General features: G+C 42.5%; 1 pseudogene; it reads left to right on the top strand.

Annotated features, from left to right (window-relative positions):
- The first annotated feature begins 1,979 nt into the window (after positions 1-1,979).
- Positions 1,980-22,951, top strand: part of LOC119804046 — a 66,994-nt pseudogene continuing 46,022 nt past the window's right edge.

Raw genomic sequence — 22,951 nt, forward strand, 5'->3', positions numbered from 1 at the left:
GTGGAATATATACACATTAGAGTAGTACTCAGTGGTAAAAGACAATGACATCTTGAGCTTTGCATGCAAAAGGATGGAAATAGAAAACACTATCCTGAGTGAGATAACCCAGACCCAAAAAGATGAATATGGTATGTACTCACTCATTAGTGGATTCTAGCCATTAACAAAAGACATTGATTCTATAGTTTGCAAGCCTAGAGATGCAAAATAATAAGGTGAACCCAAAAATACATATATAGATCCTCCTGGAAATTGGTAGCAGACAAGACTGCTGGGCAAAAGTTGGGAAAATAGGGGTGTAGGTGGGGTTGGGGTGGGAAGGGGAGAGGAGGAGAGAGAAGGGAAATGGAAGGTTTGGGGAGAGCTTGGGGGAGTGGGAGGGTTGAGATGTAGGAAGGGCTGATATAGGAGCAGAAAAGAAGATATCTTCATTAAGGGAGCTTTTGTAGAGTTGAAAAGAGACTTGGCTCTAGAGGAGATCCCATTGGTCCACAGGGATGTCCCTTGCTATGTCCTTGGACAGCAGAGGAGTAGGTGCCTTGTCCTTGTCCCATAGTCACACTGATGAATTTCTTGAATATCACTATAGAAACTTAGTCTGGCGATGGATGGCGTTAGAGACAGAAACCCACATCAGATAACTGGACTGAGCTCCCAAGGTCCAGTTGAAGAGCAGAAGGAGGGAGAAGATGCGCAAGGAAGTCATGACCATGAGGAGTACGTCCACCCACAGAGATGATGGGACTGATCTAATGGGAGCTCATCAAATCCAGCTGGACTGGGACTGAATAAGCGTGTGATCAATCCGGACTCTCTGAAGGTGGCTGACAATGGGGCTGACTGAGAAGCCATTGATAATGGCACTGAGATTTGTTTCGACTGCATGTACTGGCTTTTTGGGACCCTATTCTATTTGGATGCAAACCTTCCTAGGCCTGGATGGAGGGAGGAGGGCCTTGGACTTACTACAGGGCAGGGTACCCTGCCCTCTCTTAAAACTGGAGTGGAGGGAGGAGAGGAAGAGGGTGAGAGGGGGAACAGAGCGGGAGGGATATGAGAGGAGGGGAGGAAGTGGAAATTTTTGATTGGAAAAACAGTAATATAAAAACGTTTGGGGGCTAGAGAGATGGCTCAGTGGTTAAGAGCACCACCTGCTCTTCCAAAGGTCATGAGTTCAATTCCCAGCAACCACATGGTGGCTCACAACCATCTGTAATGAGATCTGGCACCCTCTTCTGGCTGGCAGGCATACATGGAGGCAGAATGTTATATACATAATAAACAAATTAATCTTTAAAAACACTTTGGGTGAAAGCACTATAGAACAGTATGTTATGCAGGAGATTTGAAGTCAAGTAAATGGGCTCAAACAGTAAAAAGTAATCCACAGTGAGCTTTTTGCCCTCTCCGGATTTGAGCTCCCTTCTCTTCCACTCTTGCCACTCCTTCTGTATTCTTTCTCCACCGCACACACCTGCTCCTCTTCCCTGCCTCCCAGCCTAGCTCCTCTAGCCCCCCTCAGAAGCCCAACACTGCTTCTGCCTGCCTTGGTTGGGTGCGGCAGGCTGCAGCCCAGGGCAGTAGGCAAAGCCCATGCACCCTCCCTGCTCTTACCCCATGAGGTGAATCACCAGCAGCAACTACTGTCCTTCCTTGGTGTCTCAAAATCTTACTTGACACAGTACTATTATTTCACCTGGATGGATTGGCCAGCTTATTTATGTTAGAAATTAGATCCGGCTGGCTTCAGACACACAGAGATCTGCTTGTCTCTGTTCTCCAGTTGCTGGGTTGCACCAATACAACTGGCCCTATTTAACAAGTATTAATTTTCTGAATTATACAAACCTTCCAAACTTTTGGCCCAGTTCATATGTTAAACTTGTTTCTAAATGGGATGGCATCCCAGCACTGGACTCAAGGGTACTGAGCATTTCCTCAGGAGTTCATAGAAGCTACTGCATCCCCTGTAGAACATGTCTAACAGGCACACTACCTGGGAGACTCTGGAAATACTGAAGGAATAAAAAACTGGTGGAAGAATCTGTAAAGGAAAACAAATTTATAACTAAAATTCCAAGTAAGGAAGAAGTTGAGAAAGAGGGTAAAGATACTGGTTTGAGCGAGGAAATAGAGGTAAACATCCAGCCATGATCATGCCAGGAAAAGAACCAAGTCTATTTCCAAGCTCAAGTTGGTACACAGGGTGGCAGTGTGTGAGAAATCCTTCACTCTGTTTGCTGATGGGCCATTAGAAGTAAGGATATTGTCCATTTTCACATCAGCTGACCATCTGACAAGGAGGAAGAAAAGTCCACAAAAGATGTCTCTGAAAAGGAACAAGGACAAAAGCAAAGAAAAGGTCCCAAGGAAGATGCTGTCCAGAGACTTGAGCCAAGGATATACTGACTCCATTGGAATAGACCTATGCAAATTTCTTGTAAATATACTGAAAAAGAACCCAAGGGACAGAATGATGCTGCTAAAACAAGAACAGGGGATTCTGGAGTTTATCAGTGACAACAATAACCAATTTAGAAGTTCCCTCAGATAACCTAGTATCACCAGATACTATTATACCAGGTAGCTGCCTATTTTGGGATAGAACATAATGTTGATTAAACTGGGAAAGGTGTCATCATCAACAAACCCAGCAACATGAGAATGCCTGAACAAAGGTTCTCAGAACACATAAAAGATGAGAAGAAGACAGGATTTCAGCAGAGGTTAATTCTCAAGAGAGATGACACCAGTGTGGACCAAGACGACAACCAGGTCAGAGTTCCATTGTAGGATGGAAGAAGGAGCAAGTCAATAGAAGAGAGAAAAGAGGAATATCAAAGGACCCAAGCGAGAATATTTGCCTAAGAGACTGGCCAGAACAGATATCTAAATGATGTCAGGGGGAACCGTGAATGGCTGAGCTGCACCTCAAGCAGCCTACAGAGTAGCAAAGACAGCAAACTCAAATCCCTGGAGCCAGGACCTTGGAGCAGCATAGATTCCAATGGCTCTGTCCAGAGTATGCAACCCTGTGTCTGGTGTAGGTGTGTCTTCTATCTATCTGATGATTTCATTGGTTAATTAATAAAGAAACTGCTTGGCCTGATGGGTGGAGTAGACAGAACAGGATGCTGGGAGTGAGGGCAGTCTCGGGCAGTTGCCATGACTCTCCTCTCTGGCTAAAACACCATGGAGCCAGCCACCAGGTCAGACATGCTGAATCTTTCCCGGTAAGCCACCAACCTGTGGTGCTACATACATTACTAAATATGGTTTAAAGCAAAATGTGAGAATTAGCTAATAAGAGGCTGAAGTTAATGGGCCAGGCAGTGTTTAAATGAATACAGTTTGTGTGTTGTTATTTCGGGGCATAAGCTAGCCAGGCGGCTGGGAGCCGGGCAGGACGAAAACCAGTCCTGCTCGCTTCATCACTACCCCTGTCACCAGAGCCAGCAACTTCAGTGGAATCTCCATCCTCACCCATGGTGACAGCCGTTAAGGTGGCACTGCAGGAAGGATCTCTGGGCCAGGTATGGCAATAGGTGCCCCAGAAGTGTGCAAACAAGCCACCTCACCCCAGTCTGTCCAGGGCATTCTCCCTTGTAGTGCCCAGCAGCAACATCAGCAGCAGCAACTTCCTGCTCTCCCACTCTCTCCTCAGCAACAGCCTCCCCTGAATATCACGATTTCACAGGCAGATGGCCTCAGCAACCCCTATACACCGATGAGCCTTAGACACCAAGGTTCTACTGAAGCAGCTGACCTGTAGTGAGAAGCTGTGGGCCACTTCCCACTGCCCAGCTCCCGGCCACCAGCTAGCTTTACCCAAAATAAAACACCGAAACTGTATTCATTTAAACAGTGCTTGGCCTATTAGCTCTAGCCTCTTACTGGCTAACTCTCACATCTTGATTAACCCATTTCTAATTATCTGTGTAGCACCACGAGGTAGTGACTTACCGCGAAGATTCTAACCTGCATCCATCTTGGAGAGGAGAGCTATCGCATCTGCCTGACTCAGCTTTCTTCCTCCCAGAATTCTCTTCTGTCGACTCTGCCTACCTAATTTTCTGTCCTTTTAAAGGGCTAAGGCAGTTTATTAACCAATGAAAGTAACACATAGGCAGATGACCCTCCTCCATCATTATTGTAGAAGGAGCTGTGGGCTGCATTCCCCCCCCCCCAGCTCCCGGCCACCTGACCAGCTTATGCCCTGAAATAACAACACACAAATTGTATTGTTTTAAACACTGCTTGGACCATTAGTTCCAGCCTCTTATTGGCTAACTCTCACATGTTGATTACCCATTTCTACTAATGTGTGTAGCACCATGAGGTGGTGGCTTACCGGGAAAGATCTTAACCTGCCTCCGTGTCAGAGAGGAGAGGCATGGCGTCTGCCTGACTTTGCTTTTTTTCTCTCACAATTCTGTTCTGTCTACTCTGCCTACCTAATTTTCTGTCCTATTAAAGGGCCAAGGCAGTTTCTTTATATTTTTTTATTATTTTTTTCTCATGGTTTATTTTTTTATATTTAAAAATTTCCATCTCCTCCCCACTCCTCCCCCTCCCTATCCTCCTCCTCCCCCTTCCTTCCTCTCCTTCTCCCCCTTCCCTCCCCTCCCCTCCACCCATACCTCCCCTCCCTCCCTCTCAAGGCCAAGGAGCCATCAGGGTTCCCTACTCTATGCTAAGACCAAGGTCCTCCCAACTCCCCCCAGGTCCAGGAAGGTGATTGACCAAGCTGAGAAGGCTCCCACAGAGCCCATCCATGCAGAAGAATCAGAGCCCAGCGCCATTGTCCTTTGCTTCTCAGTCAGCCCCCACTGTTGGCCACATTCAGAGAGACGGGTTTGGTGGCATGATCCATCAGTCCCATTCCAACTGGAGTTGGTGATCTCCCATTAGTTCTGTCCCACCGTCTCCATGAGTGAACGCACCCCTCACGTTCCTGACTTTCTCCCTCATGTTCTCTCTCCTTCTGCTCCTCATCAGGACCTTGGGAGCTCAGTCCAGTGCTCCAATGTGGGGCTCTGTCATTTCTTCATCTATCGTCAGGTGGAGGTTCTATGGTGATATGCAAGAAATTCATCAGTATGGCTATAGGAACTGGCCTTTTCAGGCTCCCTCTCCTCAGCTGCCCAAGGAACTAACTGGGGGCGTCTCCCTGGAAACCTGGGAACCCCTCTAGGGTCAAGTCTCTTGACAACCCTCAGGTGGCTCCTTAAATTCAGATATATGCTTCCCTGCTCCCATATCCACCCTTCCTGTATCCCAAGCATCCCATTCTTCCGAGCTCCCCCCATTCTCCCCTTCACACTTTTCTCTCCCCATCTTCCCTTGGCCCAGTCTCGCCCAACCCTCAAGTTCCCAATTTTGCCTGGCGATCGTGTCTACTTCCAATGTCCAGGAGGATTACTATATCTTTTTTTGGGAGTTCACCTTCTTATTATCTTCTCAAGGATCCCAAATTTATAGGCTCGATGTCCTTTCATTATGGCTAGAGACCGATTATGAGTGAGTACATCCCATGTTCATCTTTTTGGGTCTGGGTTACCTCACTCAGAATAGTGTTTTCTATTTCCATCCATTTGCCTGCAAAATTCAAGATGTCATTGTTTTTTACCGCTGAGTAGTATTCTAGCATGTATATATTCCACAGTTTCTTCATCCATTATTCCACTGAAGGGCATCTAGGTTGTTTCCAGGATCTGGCTATTTCAAATAATGCTGCTATGAACATAGATGAGCATATGCTTTTGTAGTATGATTGGGCATCTCTTGGGTAGATTCCCAATAGTGGAATTGCTGGGTCCTGGGGTAGGTTGATCCCGAATTTCCTGAGAAACCGCCACACTGCTTTCCAAAGTGGTTGCAAAAGTGTGCATTCCCACCAGCAATGGATGAGTGTACCCCTTACCCCACAACGTCCCCAGCAAAGGTTATTATTGGTGTTTTGGATTTTAGCCAATCTGACAGGTGTAAGATGATATCTCAAAGTTGTTTTGATTTGCATTTCCCTGATAGCTAGGGAGGTTGAGCATGACCTTAAGTGTCTTTTGGCCATTTGAACAGTGCACCAGGGACAGAGTGGACTGAAGCACAGAAACCGAGGCAAGAGGCAAGCATTTTAGGCAAGCTTCCACTGACCTGGGACACCAAACGATGTGCTTGAAAGGGTGCTGGAGGTGACAGTTCTCCCTGTCTGGTTGTCCCACTTATACTTCCTGCCTGGCTACCGGCCAATCAACATTTATTTAAAATATAGTTGACAGAATACAGACCGTTTTCCAATACCAGCCCCCCCTTTTTTAAACAAAGGAAATCCATTTTTGGGAATGTGGGCATAGTTTTCCAGGCTACTTCCTGCTGGTTGGGGCCACTGATAATCTTATGGGGACCTGAAGAAATTTAGAATTATGACCAACTTATGACTGAAGTATCCTATGAGGCTTGATCAATTCAGACAGCAGTCTAGAACCTGTTCTGGCTATAGAATTCAGCCATCTGGGATGTTCCTACCACCTGTTCTCAGGTGGTCTTACTTAATCAAACCTGAATTTTCTTAACTCAAAATGAATCCACAGCCTACCATTTCCTGTGGAAACAAAAACAAATCTTCTTCTCCAAAGTAACATACATTTTGTCTTTGATTTTGATATCAAGATATTTTCAATATACCTATCCTGGATTAATTCAGTAGCATTTATAAACAAATATCTTTTAGCAGCTGTTGCTCCTTCCTTAGCATTCAAACATAGAGCATAATAACATAGAGTATTGAGACTCTCTGTGTATTTTTCTTCTTTACGTGGCTTTATTTTAATCGCTACTTCTTTTTCCTTTTAATTTTTGGTGTTTTGAGACCGGTTCTCTGTGTATCTTTGGCTGTCGTGGAACTACCTCTGTGAACCAGGCTGTCCTTGAATTTAGAGATATCTGCCTGCCTTTGCCTCCCAAGTGCTGGGATTAAATGTGTGTACCACCACACCTTGAATTCACAGAGATCTGTCTGCCTCTGCCTCCCAAGCATTGGGATTAAATGCGTATGCTACCATGCCTTGTACTCACAGAGGTCTCCCTGCCTCTGTCTCTGAAGTGTTGGGATTAAAGGTGTGTACCAACACACCCAACTACTTTCTATCTTTCTTTCTTTTATTTTAAGGGCATTTTTCCTCCCAAGCTTGCATACATTTTCACCACACTGTAAACCATTTATAGATTTTTATTCATCTTTGAAGACCCAACAAAAAGGAAACCATGCCTGCTACTAGTGAAATCAGGGGTCATAGAGGAAAACCTACAACTGTCACTCTACTAAACCAGCCCAGTTCTTTACTACATCCAGATTTATCCTTATTCTCACAGATAATTTCAGTTCTTATCTCTCATCAAAGAAACTTGTCTTAGCAACAGACAGATATCACTTATAGAAAACCATAATCCATATGCAGAAAACAAGTTATCACATGGTTCCCAGACCCAACTGACAGATCTACAACACAGTTCCTGCACCCAAGGCTTAGGGATAACTGAGAAGGCAGAAAGATTCTAAGAGAAGAAGGGAGAAATAATTTCTGCCACTGACTCAGGCACATCCAATGCAGATTCTCATCCACCAACTACAAGAACAAACCCTCACTTCTCTTTAGGGCAGGGACTCCAGAAAGGAAATGCCATCATTTAATGTAACCTACTGCTTAAGTAGACTCCTCTGGCATTTTATTTTCTGCTAAAGTCTAGCCCAAAATCCTCAAAAAAGAATTCAAAGTACAAACATTGGAATTAACGCTCTGGCTTCAGCTCTGAGTGAGCCATATATGAGGTAGGAGATGTGAAAATTGTTCACAAAACGGCTATGATGGCCGGGCGGTGGTGGCGCACGCCTTTAATCCCAGCACTCGGGAGGCAGAGGCAGGCGGATCTCTGTGAGTTCGAGGCCAGCCTGGTCTACAAGAGCTAGTTCCAGGCCAGGCTCTAAAAAAGCTGCAGAGAAACCCTGTCTCGAAAAACCAAAAAAAGAAAAAAAGAAAAAAAAAAAAAACGGCTATGATGTCTCCAAGTAGTGCCCTGGGCAGGGTTATGAGGTGTGTTCTTTGACCTTCAAGTGACACTCACTGAGAGTATTATTATTATTTTAAGTGTATGAGTATTTTTCCACAATGCACACAATGCACATTTTGTGTCTGGTGTCAGCAGAAGCTGGAAGAAAGCATCAGATCCACTGGAACTAGTGTAGCAGCTGGTTATGAGCTGCCATTTGGGTAGTAGGAACTGAATCTGAGTCCATGGCAAGAGAAGAAAAAAACATTACTCTTAATCACTGAACCATTCTCTAGCTCTATTTTACTTATGTAGTGTGTGTGTGTGTGTGTGTCTGTCTGTCTGTATGTCTGTTCCCTTGTATGTGATATACACACATGTGTAGAAGTCAGAGGACAACTGTTGGGTGTCAGTTTCTTTTTCATTTTTCTTTTTTCTCATTTTTTTTATTAAAGATTTCCATCTCCTCCCCTCTTCCTCCCCCTTCCCTCCCCTCCCTTCCACCCATACCCCCAATCCACCCCCCTCCAAGACAAAGAGCCATCAGGGTTCCCTTCACTATGTTAAGTCCAAGGTCCTCCCAGCTCCCGCTAAGTCCAGGAATGTGAAAAACCAAACTGACAAGGCTCACAGTGAGCCCGTCCATGCTGTAGAGTTCATGCTCAAAGCTGTTGTCCTTGGTTTCTTAGTCCTCCACCGTCAGCCACATTCAGAGAGTCCGGTTTGGTCCCCTGTTCCATCAGGCCCATTCCAACTGGACTTGGTGGTCTCCCGTTAGATCTGTCTCACCGTCTCAATGGGTAAACGCACTCCTCATGGTCCTGATTTCCTTGCTCATGATCTCCCACCTTTTGCTCCTCATCAGGACCTTGGGAGCTCAGTCCGGTGCTCCTATGTGGGGCTCTGTCATTTTCTCCATCCAATGCCAGGTGAAGGTTCTATGGTGATATGCAAGATATTCATGAGTATGGCAATAGGATCTGGACATTTCTGGCACCCTCTCCTCAGCTGCCCAAGGACCTAGCTGGGGGCGTCTTCCTGGACACCTGGGAACCCCTCTAGAGTCAAGTCTCTGCCAACCCTAGAATGGCTCCCTTAACTAAGATATATAATTCCTTGTTCCCATATCCACCCTTCCTATATCCCAACCATCCTATTCCCCCAAGCTCTTCCCATCCTCCACTTCACACTTTTCTCTCCCCATCACCCCATCCCCCATCCCACCTCACCCCCATGTTCCCATTTTTTGTCCGGCAATCTTGTCTACTTCCAGCATCCAGGACGATAATTATATGTTTTTCTTTGGGTTCACCTTCTTATATAGCTTCTCTAGGATTTTTTACGAATTATAGTCTCGACGTCCTTTATTTATGGCTAGAAACCAATTATGAGTGAGTACATCCCATGTTCATCTTTTTGGGCCTGGGTTACCTCACTCAGGATGGTGTTTTCTATTTCCCTCCATTTGCATGCAAAATTCAAGATGTCATTTTTTTTTACTGCCGAGTAGTACTCTAATATGTATATATTCCACACTTTCTTCATCCATTCTTCCACTGAAGGGCATCTAGGTTGTTTCCAGGTTCTGGCTATTACAAATAATGCTGTTATAAACATAGTTGAACAAATGTTTTTGTAATATGATTGGGCATCTCTTGGGTAAATTCCCAACAGTGGGATTGCTGGGTCCTGGGGTAGGTTGATCCCAAATTTCCTGAGAAACCTCCACACTGCTTTCCAAAGCGATTGCACAAGTTTGCATTCCTACCAGCAATGGATGAGTGTACCCCTTACTCCACATCCTCTCCAGCAAAGGCTATCATTGGTGTTTTTGATTTTAGCCATTCTGACAGGCGTAAGATGGTATCTCAACGTTGTTTTGATTTGCATTTCCCTGATTGCTAAGGAGGTTGAGCATGCCCTTAAGTGTCTTTTGGCCATTTGAACTTCTTCTGTTGAGAATTCTCTGTTCAGTTCAGTGCCCCATTTTTTAATTGGGTTAATTAGCATTTTAAAGTCTAGTCTCTTGAGTTCCTTATATATTTTGGAGATCAGACCTTTGTCTGTTGCGGAGTTGGTGAAGATCTTTTCCCAGTCAGTAGGCTGCCTTTTTGTCTTAGTGACAGTGTCCTTTGCTTTACAGAAGCTGCTCAGCTTCAGGAGGTCCCATTTATTCAATGTTGCCCTTAATGTCTGTGCTGCTGGGGCTATATGTAGGAAGTGGTCTCTTGTGCCCAAATGTTGTAGAGTACTTCCCACTTTCTCCTCTAACAGGTTCAGTGTGTTCAGATTGATATTGCGGTTTTAATCCATTTGGACTTGAGTTTTGTGCATGGTGATAGACACGGATCTACTTTCATTCTTCTACAGGTTGACATCCAGTTATGCCAGCACCATTTGTTGAAGATGCTTTCTTTCTTCCATTGTGTGCTTTTAGCTCCTTTATCAAAAATCAGGTGTTCATAGGTTTGTGGGTTAAGATCTGGGTCTTCTATTCGATTCCATTGGTCGACTTCTCTATTTTTATGCCAATACCAAGCTGTTTTCAATACTGTAGCTCTGTAATAGTGTTTGAAGTCAGGGATGGTAATGCCTCAGAAGTTCCTTTATTGTATAAGATTGTTTTGGCTATCCTGGGTTTCTTGTTCTTCCATAAAAGGTTGATTATTATCCTCTCAAGATCTGTGAAGAAGTTTGATGGGATCTTTAAGGGGATTGCATTAAATCTATAGATTGCCTTTGGTAGTATTGCCATTTTTACTATGTTGATCCTCCCAATCCAAGAGCAAGGGAGATCCTTCCATTTTCTGGTATCCTCTTCAATTTCTTTCTTCAAAGACTTAAAGTTCTTGTCAAATAGGTCTTTCACTTCCTTGGTTAGAGTTACCCCAAGATATTTTATGCTATTTGTGGCTATCAAGATAGGTGACGCTTCTCTGATTTCTTTCTCTGCTTCCTTATCCTTTGTATATAGGAGGGCGACTGATTTTTTGGAGTTGATCTTGTATCCTGCCACGGTACTAAATGAGTTTATCAGCTGTAGGAGTTCTTTGGTGGAGTTTTTCGGGTCGCTTATGTACACTATCATATCATCTGCAAATAACGAAAGTTTAACTTCTTCCTTTCCAATTCGAATCCCCTTGATCCCCTTGTTTTGTCTTATTGCTATTGCTAGAACTTCAAGTACTATATTGAAGAGATAAGGAGAGAGTGGACAGCCTTGTTGCGTTCCTGAATTTAGTGGGATGGCCTTGAGTTTCTCTCAATTTAATTTGATGTTAGCTGTCGGTTTGCTGTAAATAGCCTTTATTATATTTAGGAATGACCCCTGTATCCCTAATCTCTCCAAGACCTTTAACATAAAGGGGTGCTGAATTTTGTCAAATGCTTTTTCTGCATCTAATGAGATGATCATATGGTTTTTAGCCTTCAGTTTATTTATATGATGGATTACATTGATAGATTTTCGTATGTTGAACCAGCCCTGCATCTCTGGGATGAAGCCTACTTGATCATAGTGGATAATTTTTCTAATGTGTTCTTGGATTCTGTTTGCCAGTATTTTATTGAGAATTTTTGCATCGATGTTCATGAGTGAGATTGGCCTGTAATTCTTTTTCTTGGTTGAGTCTTTGTGTGGTTTATGTATCAGGGTAATTGTAGCTTCATAAAAGGAATTTGGCAATGACTGTTCTGTTTCTATATTATGAAATACCTTAAGGAGTATAGGTATTAGGTCATCTTGGAAGTTCTGGTAGAATTCTGCATTGAACCTATCAGGTCCTGGGCTTTTTTTGGTAGGGAGGTTTCTGATAACAGTTTCTAATTCTTCGCGACTAACAGGACTATTTAGAGCATTTACCTGGTCCTGGTTTAACTTTGGTATATGGTACTTATCTAAAAAAAGTGTCCATTTCTTTTACATTTTCCAATTTTGTGGCATACAGGCTTTTGTAGTAAGATCTAATGATTCTCTGAATTTCCTCTGTGTCTGTGGTTATGTCCCCTTTTTCATTTCTGATCTTATTAATTTGTGTGTTCTCTCTCTGCCGTTTGATTAGTTTGGCTAGGGTTTTGTCAATCTTGTTGATTTTCCCCAAGAACCAGCTTTTTGTTTCATTGATTCTTTGATTGTTTTCTGTGTTTTTATTTTGTTGATTTCTGCCGTCAGTTTGATAATTTCCAGTCTTCTACTCCTCCTAGGTGAGTCTGCTTCTTTCTTTTCTAAAGCTTTCAGGTGTGCTGTTAAGTCTCCAATGTGTGCTTTCTTCGTTTTTTTAAGTGGGCAGTTAGTGCTATGAATTTTCCTCTTAGCACTGCTTTCATAGTGTCCCATAAGTTTGAGTATGTTGTGTCTTTATTTTCATTAAATTCAAGAAAGACTTTAATTTCTTTCTTTATTTCTTCCTTGACCCAGCTGTGGTTCAGTAGTTGACTGTTCAGTTTCCATGAGTTTGTAGGCTTTCTGGGGGTAGCATTGTTATTGAATTCTAATTTTAATCCATGGTGATCCGATAAGATGCAGGTGGTTACTAATATGTTTTTGTAACTGTGGAAGTTTGCTTTGTTACCGAGTATGTGGTCAATTTTCGAAAAGGTTCCATGAGCTGCAGAGAAGAAGGTCTATTCTTTCCTGTTTGGGTGGAATGTTCTATAGATGTCTGTTAAGTCCATTTGGTTCATTACCTCTATTAAGTCTCTTAATTCTCTGCTAGGTTTCTCTCAGATAGACCTGTCCATTGGTGAAAGAGGAGTTTTGAAGTCTCCCACTATGAGTATGTTTGTTTTGATGGCTGCCTTGAGTTCAAGTAATGTTTCTTTTATATAAGTGGGTGCTTTTGTATTAGGGGCATAGATATTGAGGATTGAGACTTCATTCTGATAGATTTTCCCTGTAATGATTATAAAGTGTCCCTTTCCATCTCTTCTGATTGATTTTAGTTTGAAGTCAACTTTGTTAGAAATTAGTATGGCCACACCCACTTGTTTCTTAGGTCCATTTGCTTGATAAACCTTTTGCCAACCCTTTCCTCTGAGTAGATGTCTGTCTTTGTGGTTGAGGTGCGTTTCTTGTAAACAGCAGAATGTTGGATCCTGTTTTCGTATCCAATCTCTTAGCCTGTGCCTTTTTATAGGTGAATTGAGTCCATTGATATTAAGTGATATTAATGACCAGTGGATGTTAACTCCGGTTGTCATTTTCTATTTGGTAATAGAGACTGTGTGTTTCCTTTCTTTGAGATGTGCTGGTGAAGGGTCACTAGATGTCTGAGTTATTTTGGGCAATGCTGGACTCCTTTGTTTGTGAATTTCCTTCTATTACTTTCTGTAAGGCTGGATTTGTGGCTATGTATTGTTTAAATTTGTTTTTATCCTGGAATATTTTGTTTTCTCCATTTATAGTGAATGAAAGCTTGGCTGGGTATAGTAATCTGGGCTTGCATCCATGGTCTCTTAGTTTCTGCAAAACATCTATCCAGGACCTTCTGGCTTTCATGGTTTCCATAGAGAAGTCAGGTGTTAGTCTGATAGGTTTACCTTTATATGTTACTTGACCTTCTTCCTTTGCAGCTCTTAATATTCTTTCTTGATTCTGTATGTTTTGTGTTTTGATTATACTATGGCGAGGGGATTTTTTTTTGATCCAGTCTATTTGGTGTTCTGTCAGCTTCTTGAACCTTAATAGGAATATCTTTCTTTAGGTTTGGGAAGTTTTCTTCTATAATTTTATTAAATATATTTTCTGGACCATTGATCTGTAATTCTTCTCCTTCTTCTACGCCTATTATTCCTAGGTTTGGTCTTTTTATTGTGTCCCAGATTTCCTGAATGTTTTGTGATGAGAATTTGTTGGATTTGCTGTTTTCTTTGATCAGTGCATTTATTTTCTCTATGGTATCTTCAGAATCTGAGATTCTTTCTTCTATCTCTTGTATTCTGTTGGATATGCTTATTTCTGTAGTCTCTGTTCATTTACATAGATTTTCCATATCCAGCTGGCCCTCGGGTTGTGTTTTCTTCCTTGCCTCCATTTCAGTTTTCAAGTCTTGCACTGTTTCCATTATCTGTTTGATTGTTTTTTCTTGGTTTCCTAGGATATCATTTACGGATTTACTCAATTCTTCAAACTTTTTGTTATTCTTCTTGTCCATTTCCTTAAGGGAATTTTTCACCTCCTGTTTAAGGGACTCTATTACTTTCATAAAGTCAATTTTTTCTACTTCTTCTTGATTCGTGTGTTCAAGTCCTCCTGTTATAAGTTCGCTGGGTTCTGGTGCTTTCATGTTGTTTTTTAAATTGTTGTAAGAATTCTTGCATTGGCGCCTGCCCATTTCTTCCTCTGAATAATCCCCTTTGGGTCTTCTTTTAGAAGTTCAATTCACCCCAATGAGTTCAATTCACTCACTCCAATGAATGATGGATTCTCTGGCAAACTGTCAGGTCTCCTTGCAGGCCAAGCAGCTCGCTGACAAAGGGCCTACCTTGCTGCAGGCAGACTAATGAAGGAGGGGACCTCCCACGGGCCTGGGTGCACTCAATTCCAGGTCCCCAGCGCCCAAACAGGGTGGGCTGTGGGATTTTGTGGCCCCAAAGATGGGAGGATGAGGGGGGGATTCTGGGTGCAAGCTGGGAAGGGACAGGAAAAGAGAGGCAGTATCCGGGGAGAATAACCCCTGCAGGAAGAGCAGGAAGTGTGCGGGTAGGGGGGAGTTGGGGAATCGCGTCAGGTCCTTCCTTCCACAATGTGGATCCAGGAGCTTGAACTCAGGTTCTCAAACTGGACAACAGATACCTTTAACTGCTGAGCCATCTCACCCGTTCCTCTTCTGTCATCTTTTGAATTTATGCACAAGTCAACACTGAGTTTGTTCAATAGTCCTTTATTGACTATTGTCCACCAGGTGTCTGACATATTAATAAATAACCACTAATGAAGCTCCTGTTCCACTAGGTAATTAATGAGTTTTGTTCCATTACTTTTTACTATAACCCCACAAGGCAGATCATATTACCCTGTTTTACAAACAAGAAAATTGGCTTATAGAGAAATTAAGTAAGTCTCTCAAGACCAGTAAACTAAGTTGGTGGTAAGTTCAAGTCCAGGCCTTGCATTTTAGGCTGTGGCTTTCTCCTCACTATCATCTTACCTGAAAACCAGGGAGTTGTTATGCATAGATTGAGACAAGGCCCACCCCTTGACCATCAACCTCATTATACTTGGAGAAGATGGACGAGGACCTGGGATTCTATGAATCCTCTAAGGGGTAAACATTCCTTCAGAGAAATCTCTAAAAACCACAGTATGGTAGACTCAAGATCAATTTTGGTCATAAATTATTTGGATGAGGATGACTTCATGAGATAAAAGCAGTGCTATTTCATGTATAAATAATGAGACTTCTGATCTTACATCAGGTACCCCAAAATTAATTTTAACTCACAAAACAAGCATGACTTGCTAAAACTCATAAAATTTTGATTGTAACTTTCCTTTACAAAAAATATTTTACCATAATGGAAACCATGCCATAAAATACATAGGAATAATAAATCCTTATATTTATCTCAGCTAAAACCTCAATACATCTTCAAATAATGGCGCTTAGAACCTATTTCCTGATAAGCTGCTTAAGAGAGGGTAATGATTGACCCATTAGGGTGGTGCCAATGAAAGGCTGCTTGTTCAGGCTTGCTCATAATTAGCAAAATGATGTTCTCTTGCTCTGATCACACTTGACTCTGTAGAATTAGAAAATTTAAACTGATCAGATCCCACAGTTTTTTAAAAGAGTTCACCTATCACAAGACCACCATAAATTATTAAAATTTTCACATTCTTTTTTTTTTTTTTTTTTCTCATGGTTTATTTTTTTTATATTTAAAAATTTCCATCTCCTTCCCTCCTCCTCCCCCCTCCCTCCCCTCCTTCTCCCCTTTCTCTCCCCTCCTTCTCCCCCTTCCCTCCCCTCCCCTCCACCCATACCTCCCCTCCCTCCCTCTCAAGGCCAAGGAGCCATCAGGGTTCCCCACTCTATGCTAAGACCAAGGTCCTCCCAACTCCCCCCAGGTCCAGGAAGGTGATCGACCAAGCTGAGAAGGCTCCCACAGAGCCCTGAAAAGTTTTCATCCTGGGAGTGAGTATTATAGCTTGGTGGTAAAGTGTTTATCTAACATGGACACATACTTGAGTTAGATTCACAATACAACATAAACACATACACACAAAATCCATCAAGCTGCCAACTCTTAATAATGTAAGAAGATATTTACCAAGGTCGTCTCTGGCCCAATGATGTCCCTGATGAGGCAGCATCTTTGTATGTCATCCTGGAGATCATCCCCAACTTTTACTTTAAACCTATAAATTAGTTTAGATAGGTTTCTAACCTGGAAAAACATCTGGATTCTCTGTAGAAGTGACTCTGTTAATCATTCATAGACCATATCTTCTAGTAACCTCTGCTCTTCAGTCAAACTTTAGACAAGTCAATAATAACACAGTAAACTTCAACTGTTTATTCACTTTCAGTGCAGTGGCTCTCAATTATCTGTTTATTCAAAGTTAAGGAGTCAAGAAGAGATGTTACATCTTTAATAGAGTTACCCCCAATATTTTAATGCCAAACAGGTAAGAACAAACCGACCTTGGTCCAAATGGAAGAGGTGAATGGGGTTGACAAGACCCAAACACTTGCCAGCTATTGGCACAGAAAGGTTTGTCTCCACTGAGCACAGGTGGAGGAAGGCTGCAGGACTAATCTGTTCTTTGTGGTTCAGGGCTCCAGAGAAAGGGACTCGGTCACATAAAGAGGAGAAACAGAGTGTGGTCTGTAGTGTTCTGTAGATGTCTCTTTCGTGGCTCATTTGACCATTTCTAACAGCCCACTGACCTCCAATCTGCCTTGAAATTTGCCACGTCCACAGCAGTGACTGCCGTGTAGTGACAAATGCCATTGCTCTGGCCGACACACGCTGAAGGATTGGGGTTAGAGCTTCTTGGAGCGAAGCCCCAGGTGGTCCCCTAGCAATCAGCTGCCGTGATGGCACTGATTCAGGTAGAACAAAAAGGCCTTGGAATTGGCCCTGGAAGCGAGCCCTCCTGCTACTCTGCGTACTCTTTCTTTGTATTTCTTATCTTTCCTGTTTACAGATGACTGCTACCATGAATCCTAGAGAACGAAATGACACAGAGGATACTGATCTACTTGACTCTGCGCCACCGTTTATTCAGGCTGTTGCTCAGGAGTTTGAGAAAACTAACATACACCCACAACATAACCTAGGGAGGATGCATTCAGTACTTGATTAATGGTCAGTGGTGGACAGCCCCGCGCTGGACATCAGAGTCTGGAAATTACCTGGATCTCCTTCCTTACACAGGAGGGTATGATGAATTGGGTAATAGATGAGTTAATCATGAAGGGAAAAGGCAATTATGGACTACACTGCCCATGGCTGTCATGCCTATGTAGCAGAAAAATGCCGCTAAGGTGGAGCGACACTGAGGGGTTGGGGTCTGCGCTCCCGGGGGCTGGGCCCCAGGCAGTTCCCTGGCTAGCCCTGGCGCTGTATTGAGCTTTCTGTTCCTTCTTTGTTTCTGTATAGTTCTTTTGTCTTGTCAGCAGGTCAAGAAGTTCCAGGACATTACCAATAATAATAATAATCAAACTACTGAGACATATTGAACTCTGGCTTGCTCTCTGGGAAAACTTATGAATACCCTAGGACAAAAGAAGTTCATGATGGGAGAGGCTAGCCAGAACGAGAAACCCCCAGGTGCATTTTAGATTAGAGAGAAAGGCAGGATTCTTGACATTAAGAAACCAATTATTCACCGTCGGAGCAAGCCTTGGGAGTATAACCCTAAAGAATGGTGTTTTGGGTTACCATGAGAACAGATATGATTTAGGGCTATGAGAAAATAGTTGGTTAGTGGTGTGAGACGGATTTCAAAGAAGAGCTCTGCTCACCTGACCCTAACCACAAGGCATACTGGGAACAATCAATTGTCTGTAATCAATTTTTCTTATGTAAAGCTTTTGATTATTGCCTATAATCATTCTTTTCATGTAATTTGTTTGCCAATTTCCTTCTGTAATCCTATAAAACTGATGCCTGAACTTCAGTAAATTTGCAGCAGCATATTCAACCTTATTGAGTGTGTCTGTCTGTCATTTCCTCGCCGATTCCTGATTTCTCCTAGCCTTCACCCCTGTTCTCCCACGGTCGGTGGTCTCCACGAGAGGCGGTCCTGAAAATTATATAACTATATATAAAAATAAATTTCATAAATATTCTTATATTGGAGAAGGGGAACCACTAAGAAGATGATTTTCCCCTGGTTTTGTTAAACCCACATGGTATGCTCAAGAAGGGAATGTTACTAGAATGCATGCTGATTTGTTTAGACTTGTTGCTTCTGCCAATATGTTTTTAGAAAAGAAACCCAACACCACTAAAGCTCTTCCTTATGGAATTAGGGCTTGTATTTCCTACCCTAATGCTCTGCTTCTTGCTCAATCCTCTTTTGTTAATATCACCAAAGAGGGTAGATCTTATAAAGTGATATGTTATTCATGTAAATTAACTAATTGTATTTCTTCTGCTGAAACAAAAAAAAATTGGGTACTATGATTATTGTTCGCCGTCCTCCTTTTGTAATGTTACCTGTTGAACTTGGGGATGATCCTTGGTATGATAATTCAGCTTTACAAGTACTCACTACCCTAAATGACTTAATTAGGCCGAAAAGGTTTGTAGCTGCTCTTATTTTAGGAATTACAGCCTTGATTTCCATAATTACAACCTTTGCTGTTGCTACTACTGCCTTAGTTCAAGAAATACATACAGCACATTATGTTAATAGTTTAAATAGAAATATAACTTCTGCTCTTCTTACACAGGAAGCAATAGATCAAAAATTAGAAGCAAAGATTAATGTATTGGAAGAAGTAGTGTTAGCTCTTGGACAAGATATCTCTAATTTAAAGACCACTCTCTCTACTCGCTGTCACAGTAGTTTTAGATCTATTTGCATTACTCCTTTACCTTATAATAATTCACAACCTTGGGAGAAGGTAAAAGCTCATTTACAAGGACTATGGCAGGACAATGATATAACTCATGATATGGATACTCTTCAAAAGGATATTTCTGCCATTAGTCAGACACACCTGCAATTAGGAGGATTACAAGACTTAGCAACACAAATAGAAGGAGGTTTAAAGCACCTTAATCCTCTGGACTGGATTCAGTATTTCGTTCTCATTGGAGTCTTGATTTTAATTTTAGTCCTAGTCATCTTCTTATTCCCATGCCTTATAAAGTGTCTCTTCTCCTCTTTGCGGGCAGTAAAACAGGAGGTGTTCGAGCTTCATTTTTCTAATAAAAAAGGGAGACCTGCCACGTCCACAGCAGTGACTGCCGTGTAGTGACAAATGCCATTGCTCTGGCCGACACACACTGAAGGATTGGGGTTAGAGCTTCTTGGAGCGAAGCCCCAGGTGGTCCCCTAGCAATCAGCTGCCGTGATGGCACTGATTCAGGTAGAACAAAAAGGCCTTGGAATTGGCCCTGGAAGCGAGCCCTCCTGCTACTCTGCGTACTCTTTCTTTGTATTTCTTATCTTTCCTGTTTACAGATGACTGCTACCATGAATCCTAGAGAACGAAATGACACAGAGGATACTGATCTACTTGACTCTGCGCCACCGTTTATTCAGGCTGTTGCTCAGGAGTTTGAGAAAACTAACATACACCCACAACATAACCTAGGGAGGATGCATTCAGTACTTGATTAATGGTCAGTGGTGGACAGCCCCGCGCTGGACATCAGAGTCTGGAAATTACCTGGATCTCCTTCCTTACACAGGAGGGTATGATGAATTGGGTAATAGATGAGTTAATCATGAAGGGAAAAGGCAATTATGGACTACACTGCCCATGGCTGTCATGCCTATGTAGCAGAAAAATGCCGCTAAGGTGGAGCGACACTGAGGGGTTGGGGTCTGCGCTCCCGGGGGCTGGGCCCCAGGCAGTTCCCTGGCTAGCCCTGGCGCTGTATTGAGCTTTCTGTTCCTTCTTTGTTTCTGTATAGTTCTTTTGTCTTGTCAGCAGGTCAAGAAGTTCCAGGACATTACCAATAATAATAATAATCAAACTACTGAGACATATTGAACTCTGGCTTGCTCTCTGGGAAAACTTATGAATACCCTAGGACAAAAGAAGTTCATGATGGGAGAGGCTAGCCAGAACGAGAAACCCCCAGGTGCATTTTAGATTAGAGAGAAAGGCAGGATTCTTGACATTAAGAAACCAATTATTCACCGTCGGAGCAAGCCTTGGGAGTATAACCCTAAAGAATGGTGTTTTGGGTTACCATGAGAACAGATATGATTTAGGGCTATGAGAAAATAGTTGGTTAGTGGTGTGAGACGGATTTCAAAGAAGAGCTCTGCTCACCTGACCCTAACCACAAGGCATACTGGGAACAATCAATTGTCTGTAATCAATTTTTCTTATGTAAAGCTTTTGATTATTGCCTATAATCATTCTTTTCATGTAATTTGTTTGCCAATTTCCTTCTGTAATCCTATAAAACTGATGCCTGAACTTCAGTAAATTTGCAGCAGCATATTCAACCTTATTGAGTGTGTCTGTCTGTCATTTCCTCGCCGATTCCTGATTTCTCCTAGCCTTCACCCCTGTTCTCCCGCGGTCGGTGGTCTCCACGAGAGGCGGTCCGTGGCAGAAATTCAATTATGTTTTTGAGGCATAAGAATCTATATATGTTCCTTGTGACTCTGATGGATGGTCGGTCCAGTGTGGGCACTGTTAGTGGAGGAGAGAAGATCACCCCAAGGGACTGGTATCCAGTTTATCTCTCACAACCATCTGTTTAGTGAGCACCAATACTGTGCTTGGGAGCCACAATGACTTTAGGCTGACACAGTAATCAGAGCCTAGGTCTTCTCCTCAATGTACGCAATCTTTCTGTCTCCTAAGAGGCTCCTTTGGCTCATAAAAGCTTCACACACGTACAGGAGTCACCTTTCCTGAATAATGTTGGTACCTACCCCCCTTAAAGGAGAGTCTCTTTACATGAAATGGAGACCATCACAGAAAATCACAACTGGACACAATGCAGAGACCAACAGGTCATTGGGAACCCAACCCTAAAGCGTAATATACATCAAAGCTCCTGCATCAATGGCTCAGGGAATACCTTGGAAGAAAGTACAGAGACTGTAAGAGGTAGAATACCAGAAAGTCTACTCTGAAAGTGTCTTCTAGAAATGACTGCCTAAACAAGACCAGAACAGTGGCACAATCAATAGACATTTTAATGTGAAAGGACGAAAATTTTGCAGGCCCCACCCATTGAGAAAGAACTACAAGCAACACATGACTACTAAGAAGAGAATCAGCCTCTCCCCTCAATCCTCTTATCCAATGCATAGTGGTGCGTCTTGAAATTATATATGCCACTGTACACAGGGGCTGCTTGTTCATTCCTGGCTGCCTAGACCTGACATATGACACAGAAACTATATTAATTGCAACACTGCTTGGTCAATGACTCTAGGATATTTCTAGCTAGTTCTTACATCTTGAATTCTATTATTATTATTCTATTATTTTATACTTCTGTTTTATATTTCACCACGAGGCTCATGGTTTACTGGTAAGGTTTGGGGTGTCTATCTTCTTTGGCAGCTACAAAGCATTTCTCTGAGTCTGCCATCTTTCTCCCCACATTCAGTTGAGTTTGTCCACCTAGTTCTATTCTACACTCTTATAGGTCAAAGTAGCTTCTTTATTAAGCAATGATAATAAAACATATTCACAGTATGCAGAGGGGAATCCCACATCACACCACTACCAGCAGAAAAATGCACTCAGTAGGTTGGAACTATAAATAACAGGATATACACACAGACACACACATGTATGTAATGTATATATGTATGTATGTATGTATATATGTATGTATGTATGTATGTATGTATGTATGTAACAATGGAAACAAAAAATCCAGACTATCAAGTTACAGGAGGACCAGGCCTGCTTTTCAACCCGGCCTCCCGGCTAGCTTAACCCCTGAAATAATTATAGAAACTGTATTCATTTAAACACTGCCTGGCCCATTAGTTCTAGCCTTTTATTGGCTAACTCTCCCATCTTGATTCAACCCATTTTTAATAATCTGTATGTAACCACGACGTCGTGGCTCACTGGGAAAGAGTCAGCATGTCTGACCTGAGAAACAACACATCAAGGTGACCTCTGTACTCCATGTTTATGCTCTCACACCTGCACGCATCTCATGTAGACTGACAATACAACAGTTCACATTCAGAGACCAAGAATTAAAACTTTAAGACACAATAATTCATGTATTCATGTTGTCCTGTTACATTAGTTTTCTACTACTGAACAATGTTTTAACTCACCTTTGGCAATTTTCATGTATGTATAGAGTACACTCTAGTCACATTCGCCCTCCTGCCCGCATATTCCTGCATCCCCATCAACTCCCCAGTTCTTCTAACAAGTTCCTTTTATACTATGTTTTTGTTGTGTTTTGTGAACCATTGAGTTTTGATGGAGGAGAGTTATCTGTCTATGTTTCTTTCATTGGTTAATTAATAAAGAAAACTGCCTTTGCCCTTTAAGAGAACAGAAAATTAGGTAGGTGGAGTAGACAGAACAGAATTGTGGGAACAAGGAAGTAGAGTTGGGGAGACGCTTCAGGGAGTCTCCATGAGGAGTCTCCATGCTTCTCCTCTCCGAGATGGACGCAGGTTAAGATCTCTCCTGGTAAGCCACACCTCGTGGTGCTACCCAGATTACTAAATATGGGTTAAAGGAAGATGTGAGAATTAACCAATAAGAGGCTGAAA

Source organism: Arvicola amphibius, chromosome 18 (assembly GCF_903992535.2).
Source record: "Arvicola amphibius chromosome 18, mArvAmp1.2, whole genome shotgun sequence".
Classification (NCBI taxonomy): domain Eukaryota; kingdom Metazoa; phylum Chordata; class Mammalia; order Rodentia; family Cricetidae; genus Arvicola; species Arvicola amphibius.